The sequence below is a fragment of the Tamandua tetradactyla genome, chromosome 9, assembly GCF_023851605.1.
Source record: "Tamandua tetradactyla isolate mTamTet1 chromosome 9, mTamTet1.pri, whole genome shotgun sequence".
NCBI lineage: Eukaryota > Metazoa > Chordata > Mammalia > Pilosa > Myrmecophagidae > Tamandua > Tamandua tetradactyla.
The window spans coordinates 104,126-113,225 of NC_135335.1; the positions used below are offsets into that span (position 1 = coordinate 104,126).

The 9,100-nt window shown below is 55.3% G+C and overlaps 1 long non-coding RNA gene across 1 annotated transcript; it reads right to left on the reverse strand.

The window, feature by feature from the left end:
- Nucleotides 1-187: 187 nt before the first annotated feature.
- On the reverse strand, nt 188-2,022 carry LOC143646401 (uncharacterized). Its single transcript, XR_013157463.1, has 2 exons — nt 1,659-2,022; nt 188-358 (listed from the first exon to the last, which is right to left on the reverse strand). It is a non-coding gene; the product is annotated as an uncharacterized LOC143646401 (long non-coding RNA).
- Between the last annotated feature and the right edge of the window lie 7,078 nt (nt 2,023-9,100).

Sequence of the window (9,100 nt, forward strand, 5' to 3'; positions counted from 1 at the left end):
ATTGTCACCCAGGAGATACGGTGTCCAGTCTCTGTCCAGCCCGCACAGTTGGCGTCTCTGATAGAGGTGTCCATCCCATTGACCCTGCGAGAGGGCTGACAGGAGCTGGCCCTGTGACAGCCTGGTGCCGGGTATCTCGGCCTGGGAGCACGGAGGCGCTTAGGCACAGAATAATCACCCAAGGGAATGCTGCTGGGAGGGATTTAATAACACCCTGTGCTTGGAGTGGAGCCTAAAGCAGCTGATGGCCGAGTCTTCAAGTGGCCGAGCCTTTCTTGTAGCTCTCCAGGTGGGATAAGACCCACCCTGCAGGAACCAGGAAGCTGAAGAACATGACTGAGAGTCCCGTAGCCTGTTCCTGCATTGAAGAAAGGACAGAGGTGTCTGGGTGCTGAGTCACCACGGGGGGTTGCCCGTCTGCCCCCCTGTCCTGGGGCCCTGAGATGTAAGGCTGGCCCGCACCGGAAGCAGCCGTCAAGGGCTGGACACTACAGACCGCCTCTGCCACCTCCACTCCCTTTGGGCCCTTGGACAAGCTGGTTTATCTCTTTGCCTCTTGAGTTCTCCTCTGTCAAGGGGAACCCTGGCAGGTTATAAGTAGGAATTAACTCTTGTCACGAATGGCAGGAAGGCACAGCAAGGAGAATGACCTGCCCAGAGTCTCAGCGGAAATCCCAGCTCAGCTCTCGGCCACTCACAGCCACGTGCAGGCCCCCTCCGCCCTTGCCCGCCTGGACCCGGCTGTTTGTCTTCTCCTTCAGCTCCTTCCCACATGGCACGTTTGCTGCTCACAGCCCAGGTTTGCTTGGTTATCTGTGGCTGTGTGGGGGTCATGGGGCTCTCGAAAGTGACAGGCAACTGAGCGAATAAGTTGCTTGTAAAGTATAGGCCCCTTTCTCTAAATGACAGCCCTGTTGAGAAGCCTGAGCGAGGGTGAGCCACCCCCTTGTACTGCGGCTAAGGGGCCCAGCAACTGAACGCTCAGAGCTCAGTTCTAAGACGCCAGCCTGGGTGCAGTCCTCCTGCATCTAAGGCTAATCAGACGCCAGGTAGGAGACCCCTTTTCCCTTCTGACATTCATCCAGAGTTTACAACAAATTTGGCCTCAACAGTGGACCTTCACTGGGTCCAGCTCTCGGCTGCATCTCGCTGCATGGGTTGGACAAATGACCTTCTCAACCTTGGTTTATTAATGCCAAAAGTAGAGATAGCTGTTGTGCTGTCCTGGAGTTGAGAGGGTTAAATCAGGTGAGGTATTTGGGGCTTCCTGCACCCCAGAGCTGGAAGTAATAGCTGCTTTGAGACCCCATTTCTTCAGGCCTTCATGGCTGTGAAGGTGAGTTTCCGCCTGCCTTCTCACCCTCAGCAGCTCTGCCCTCCCCGTTCCCCGTTCAAGGTCAAGGAAATGGAACGAGCAGCAGATGGCTCTTTGAACTCAGCCATTAGCACCCCTGTTCTTCCAGGCAGCAAGTGGGGGTGAGGGATAGAGGGACTTGACCTTGGGAGCTTGGAGTTGAGACAGCGTGGGACTTGAGCCCAGCCCCCCTCTCCTCCCAAAGCTGCGGGTCACAGCAGACCTTCCTGATTGACCTTGTCTCGTTCTCAGGACACGGCCTCCTACCTGGCCCGAACCCCTCCCCTACCTTGGGGCCACTTACCACCTGGGAGGTAGGTGTCCTAGCCGGCCTGGCAGAGACGTATGCCTTGGGGACAACCTGAGGTCTCAGGGTGGCCTGGAGCAGCTGAGCAGCGGGGGGCCACCGCAGCATGGTTCTGGGGTCACACTTCTGCTCGTGCGTCCGTGCTTGGAGTGTCCTCGGCTAACTTGGGCCTTGGGCTTTTTATAGCCCTGACAGGCAGCCGCAGTTGTCCCTGCCTGTCACAGTGCTTGGCAGGACTCCCTGCTGCGACTGAGGGCCCGGAGGAGGGGGGTTTTGTGCACAGGTGGGAAGCCCTGCCAAGGGCTCTCACTTGGAGGAAAAGGAACCCCACAGAGGAGCAGGCCTTGGGGAATCAGGTTCAAGGCTGCAAGGAGCAAAAAGGCAAAGATTAAAGGGTCCACGTAAAATACCTGGGGTGCCTGCTGTGCATGGGGGTCTCCCACTGTGCTGTGGAGGCGCAGAGTGGGGAAGGGGCTCCACTGGCACTTCCGCAGCCCTGTCCTCTGGGGTCCCCGCATGGGGGAAGGCCCTACAAGCACTGTGCCTGCAGGGCCAAGGGAAGAGCCGTGCTCAGCAGGACCTGAGTCCAGGGACACTGATGGGCCAGAGCCCTGTGCCCCACCCCCACCCCCACCCTGCAGCATTGCCCAGTTCCCTCCACATACGCAGGTAAGGTTCAATTTATTTCCCTGCCCTCTGAGACCCCCACAGGAGCCGCCCCGGACCTGTCCTACCCGCGCCAAGGGCGGAGGCCGATTCTCCATCTTTCTCTCTGGCTGCCGGACACAGACGCCCACCGCTGTCCTCCCTCCTGTGCAGACTCTGCCCGACCCCCGATGGACCTGGGCCTCGGTTGTCCCCACTCAGCCTTGGCTCCGAGCCCCAGTCCAGATGACCGTGACCCCTGCTGCTCTTCATCTGTAAGCAATGCTCGCTAGTGTCCACTGGCCGCAGCCTGCAACCTGCTCTGGGCTGAGTTCCAGAGGACAGGACAGGCTCCTGCCAGGACTGTGTGCCTCGCTCCACCCTGCCCCTTCCTCCCCACTCCTCCCCCTGCCTCCAGCAGCTGGGCCAAATAGCTGGGCATCCCCATGTCCAACACCAACGCTGGTGCATCTCAGGTCTGACAACCTCCCCCACCCCCACCCTCATCCAAGCCACGACCACCTCTGCCTGGATGACCAGAGTGACCCCTAATGTACCCTCTGCGCTCTGTCCCTCCACACAGCAGCCAGAACAGTCATGCCAGAGCAGATGAGATCACTTCTGCTCAGCCTCTCCTATGGGCTCCACTCATACTTGAAATAAAATCTTCCTTCTTCCCACAGCCTCAGGGGCCCCAAAAGATCTGACTGCCAACCCCAGCAGGCCTGCCGCCTTTCCCGGCACACCCAGTGTAGGGCTCTGCCTAGACAGGATTCTCTGTTCTCACGGCACTTATCCCTGCAGGTCATCCAGGCGGTGTTCAGACAGCCTCTCGGCAGGTTTCGCCCAGTCAGAGCTGCACAGCACGGCCTCCCCGGCTCTTGCTGTTTGATTTTCTTCAGGGCCCCTACCACTCTCCAGTGACATCTATGCACATCTTACTTATTGTCTGCACCCAGAGGGTTCACCATGGAACCAATTTCAGCATTGGAGGGAAGGAGGGAGCCTCCACACCCGCCAGGCTGGCGCCGGGTGACGCCCCAAGGGGAACAGACAAGCCCTCGCCTGGAAGCGCTCACAGCCTTCGGGCTGGAACCCTGTGAGAATCGCTGGCCTTGGCCCAGGGGCCTGCAAGCCTGAGAAGGCTGTTGGGGAGGCGGGGGAGTCCCAGACACGGTCGCTGGAGGGACATGGTGTGCAGGAAGCATGGCGGCCTCGGGACAGGGTGGCCAAGCACACGGTGGGCGCCCCTCAGAGTGCCCAGGGGCACAGCCCCCTCCACGGCTCTTTCTCCTCCCTACCCCTGGCCTCACCAATAAAACCCTCTTTCCTGGCCTTGGTCCAAGGGAAGAAATTAAACTGCCATTAAAACCTCTCAGCGAGTTGGCGGGCCGGTACTGTTTTAGTTTCCTAGGCTGCTGGAAATACATACCACATAGTGGCTCAGCTTGAACAACGGGAATTTATCAGCGTACAGTTTTGAGGCCGAGAAAATGTCCAAATCAAGGCATCTTCAAGGCAAAGCTTGCTTCCTGAAGATCAGCAGCTGGGGATCCTGGGCTCCTCAGCCACGAGGCAAGGCACAGGGCCGAGTCTGCTGATCTCTCCCTTCTCTTTTGGGTTTCACTGACTTCAGCTTCTTGTGTTCACGGCCTTTCCCTCTGTGTTCATCCTGTTCGACAGGACTCCAGTACGACGGTTAAGGCCCATCCTGAGCGTGGTGAGCCCCACCGTAACTGAAGGGGACTCATCAAAACACCCGACTTACCATGGGTCCGCATCCACAGGAATGGATTAAATGTAAGGGCATGCTTCTCTGGGATGCTGCAGCCTCAGACTCCACTTGAAGGCAGAGGGGGCTTGGGCAGCAGTCCCCAGTCTCTGAGCGGCAGAGGGAGATCAGGTCCTGCCTGCAGGCGGAGGAAGCGGGGCCATGTCTGCACAGAGGCAGGGGAGTAGCAGAATAGGATGCCTGCGATGGGGGTTCAGAGCCAAGCATGAGTCAGGAATGCCCACTGTGTAACTGGCCGTGCTGTGGGCACCTACTGCCCAGGCCCCTCACCCCACAAAGCTTTAGAGAGGTCATAAGATGAGGGTCCGGGCACAGCAGGCACTGGGACTTCCATTCCTCCCTAGAAATGTGAGGGAAAGGCAGCAATTATGCTTCACCCTCAACATGACTCAAGAGACTGTCTTTGACAATGATAAAGGGCCACAGACTAGAGGCTACTCATTAGTTATCGTCATGACCAGATTCGAGTGGGCTGAGTCCAGGAGCCAAGACGTGGCTGGACATAGGGCAATGCACATGCCTAAGCCCCCTGACCTGGCACGGCCTCTTCACAGGCCTGGCACAGACCCCTTCTCTAGGGAGGACCGTGCCCAAGCAGTTTGCTTAGAAATAGATGGTCAGTTCATGAAGAGGGTCAGCCCAGAATGACAGTTTTACCTTTCCTCTTCCCTGGGAACCACGTTGGCTGTAAACGTGTGGATTTGTTTCTGGGGTTCCCGCCCTGCCTGCCATGTCCCTACCAGCTTCCCACATCTGGGTGCTCAGGGCGCAGCCCAGCCCTGGGGCCAGAGGGCCTGAGCCTCACTCCCCCTCTGCTGTAATCCCTTCCACCTGAACCTTTAATTACAGCCTTGGGGCCCAGTTCAGGCTCAAGCTGTGGACTGGGGGTATTTGTTCAGAGGATCACAGCCGCTGGGTGAGCTCGCCCAGCCCACTGCCCCCCGCCCCAGGCTGGCTCTGAGGGTGGCCTCCGTCCAGCCCCTGCCAGCTGCTGGGGTGCAGGGTAGGGCACGTCCCAGAGGGACAGAGGGCCTGCGACGGCCGGCCCCAGGAGAGGAGACACGCTGGCCTCTCGTTCAGGCCTGGATGGACCCACCACCTCCAGCCTCTGCCTCCCCATCTGTCCAGCAGCAGCTTCTAACCCTCCTGAGCATCAACGTGCCCCATGCCCGCAAGGCCTCAGCCTAACTTGTTCTTAGACCCCAGAGCCACCTGACCAAAGCAGACCCTTGCAGGCCCTATGTGACACCCCCAGGCTGCACAGCCACCTGTCTGGACCCCACCTTTCCTGCAAAGCCAAGCAGCAGCCACATTCCACAGGGAGGCAGAAGGCTGGAGCGCTGCACAGCAGCTGGCGAAACAGGCTCTGTCGGGAGTCTGGCAGGCAGAGAGCGGCCAGTTGCCTGAACTCTCGCCCCCTCCTCCTTGACTCCCACCCAGCACGCATTTACCGACGTCTACCCTGGGCGGTTCCCTGGGAGGCGGCGATGGGCCTCTGGCGCCACCGTGCGTCCAGACTCGGAATCACAGCCCCCCCATCCCCCAGCTCCGCGCTCTTCACCTGTCACTCCATCCCATAAGCACGTGGTTCTAAATGGGGTCCCGACCAGCAGCAGCAGGAAACCTGGGCCTTGTTACAGATGAGTCAAACCCAAGAGGCAGGCCCAGCAGTGTTTGCTCAAGCCCCCCTTTATATATATATATTACACAACAACCATACATTCTATACATGGCTACAACCAGTGGCTCACAGTATCATCACATAGGTGTGTATTCATCACCATGATCATTTTTTTTAACATTTGCATCTCTCCCGCAAAGGAAAGAAAGAAAAAAATGCATACATGCCATACCCCTTACCCCTTCCTCTCATTGCCCACTAGTATTTCAATCTACTCTATTTATTGTAACATTTGTTCCCTCTATTATTTATTTCTTATTCATATGTTTTACTCATCTGTTGATAAGGTAGATAAAAGGAGCATCAGACACAAGGTTTTTGCAATCACACAGTCACATTGTGAAAGCTGTATCATTATACAATCATCTTCAAGAAACATGGCTACTGGAACACAGCTTTACAGTTCCAGCCTCTCCAATACACCTTAAACTACAAAAGGGATATCTATGTAGTGCATAAGAATAACCTCCAGGATAACCTCTCGACTCTGGAACCTCTCAGTCACTGACACTTGATTTTGTCTCATTTCTCTCTTCCCCCTTTTGGTCAAGAAGGTTTTCTCAATCCCTTGATGCTGAGTCCCAGCTCATTCTAGGATTTCTGCCCCACATTGCCAGGAAGGTCCACACTTCTGGGAGTCATGTCCCACGTAGAGGGGGGAGGGCAGTGCGTTGGCTTGCCATGTTGAGCAAGCCCCTTTTGAGGACCGTTTACGTGGCATGTAAAAATACGATGCTTCACACCATTTCATTTAAAATTAAATGGCTACTTTCAGAAAAATGTAAATCTCACCCAAATTGCAAAACCTTGCCCCTCTTCTGTGTCTACAAAAATACACTCCCACTAGGTAGGTTATGTTGCCTATTCCTATGTGTTTTGGTTTGCTAAAGCTGCTGGAACACAACATACCAAAAATGGAACGGCCTTTTCTAAGGGGACTTTTTAAGTTACAAGTTTACGATTCTAAGCCCATAAAAAATGTCCAAAATAAGGCATCCAGAGAAAAATACCTTGACTCAAGGAAGATCAATACCTATAACATGGGCAGGTACATGGCTGGCATCTGCAGGTCCTCGTTCCCAGTTCCACTGCTTCCAGCTTCTGATGCCAGTGGCTTCCTCTCTAAGTGTCTGAAGACCTTCACTTTGCTCCTCTCGGACACAATTCTCAGTTCTGGCTTGCTTGGCATGTCATGGAAAGGTACATGGCAATGTCTGCTGGGCTCTGCATCTCCAAATGTGCATGATGGCTTGGCGTCTGCTCTCTCTGTCAGCACTCCAAGCATCTCCAAATATCTGTATCTCAGTTGCCTCTGATGCAACTGTCCTCCAAGTATCTCCGAATGTTTGCGTCTTTGTTGGCTCTCAAGCAACTGTGACTCCTGGGGCTTCTGCAGTTCCAAATATCTCTGCCTGTGTCAGCTCTGAGTTTTCTCCAAAATGTTTCCTCTTTGAAAGGACACTAGTAAACTAATCACATCTCTAGCTAATCAAAAGGCCACACCCACAAGTGGGTGTGTCACATCTCCAAGGAAACAACCTAATCAAAGGCTTCCACCCAAACAGTAGGTCTGACCCCACAATATTGGATCAGGATTAAAACATGGCTTTTCTGGGCTGCCACGTGACAGACTGGCCTTGTAATGCAGTCAAGGTATCTTTCTCTGGATGCCTTGGTTTGCATATTTTTAAGGGCTTAGAACTGTACAGTTGTAACCGAATAAATCCCCTTTATAAAAACTGATCCATTTCCAGCAGCATTAGCAAATCAGAACACAAACCAATACATTTTCATATTTACCTATGTAGTTCCTCTGCCAACGTTTGGCTTGAAGTTCCTGTCCAGTGCCCTGTTAGTTCAGCCCGAAAGACCACCTTTAGCATTTTTTTCAGGGCAGGTCCTCTGATTATGAACTCTTTCAGCTTTTGTTTCTCTATAAAGATCTCAATTTCTCCCTTTTAAAATGTTTTTTATTAAGGAAGTTGAAAACTTCCCAAATTCTTTTGAGGACTGGAGCTCAACTTACGATTTTTCCAAACCATTTTAACTCCCAAATGTGGAATAGAAAATGACAAGACAAGAAGAGGTAAAAAAAAAAAAAAAAAAAAAAAAAAAAAAAGTAGGTACTGCCTCTTTAAGACTCTTGTGCTGATTTTCCCGGAGGGAGCTGGCGCAGCGCCCACCCCCAGGGGCAGCCCCACCCCACCCCTACCAGTGACCTGAAGTGGCTGACCCACAGACCCCTGCCCTGGCCCCCAGCCCCTCGCTGGGAGGGTGCGTCCTCGTGGCCGGCCCTGCCCCAGCTGCACTGCAGCCCTCACTGCTGCCATGGCTGGAGCTGCTCCGTGGGCGGTGAAATTCACTGATCTCTACCCCAACGTGCTGCTCTTCCTCCTGCCCCTCCCTGGATCCTGCACGGTGTTCCACTAGCCAGCAGAGCTCCAGAGCGGTTTTCTCAGGCGGTCCCTGCAGTTCGGTAATTAGCGCGGTGGAGTGACCCGTTCGTTCCTGGGCTGCCTATTCTGCCATCTTCCCACAGTCTGCCCCATAAATGGAACCTCACAACGTGGGCCCAAATTGATTCCCACGGACAGGAAAGCTCAATGTAGAAAACAGTATGAAAGAATATCTCCATGACTTTGGGGGCAGGGAAAGGTTTCTTAAACAGGGCACGAAAGGAAAATACTGATAAACTGGATCCCATAAGAGAGCGAAAAGGCAAATCCCAGGATAAGAGAAGACATTTGCAATACGTAATAAAGACAAAGGGCTCACTCCTTTCAGGGCAGGCACAGGCAGGCGGTGGGTCATAGCCTCCATCAGACTCGCCTCGAGGCGCCGCGGCTCACAGGCCAGAGGGGCTGAGGCTGAAGCGCAGCGCCCATGGGCTGCGGAGTGACCACTGCACTCGCGCTGCTCCCTGAAGGCCGAGCGGGCATGCCTGGGACGTGGCCTGCACCCAGCGCGGGCCTCACCCGGAGAAACGCCTCTGCAGGCTCTGATGACGCAGTCAGGACTGCTCCTAGCAGCGCAGGTGCCACAGGGGAGGAGGTGCCCACCGGCGGACAACCGTCAAACACCCTGTGGCGCACATGGGTAACAAAACCTGTGGCGACCTGGATGGGTCTCACCACCCTAACCGGAGGGAAGAAGCCGGCCTGAACGGCCACGGGCTGCAGGGTCGCGCCGAGCTCAGGACTCAGCGCAGAGGGCTCTCTGGGGGGCTGGGTGGGAGCAGGAGGCGGGGGGCGGGGGGCTCCGAGGTCTGCCAGGGTCTGTTCCTTCACCCCGTGGTGGCATCCCTTTTGCGATTATTCACTT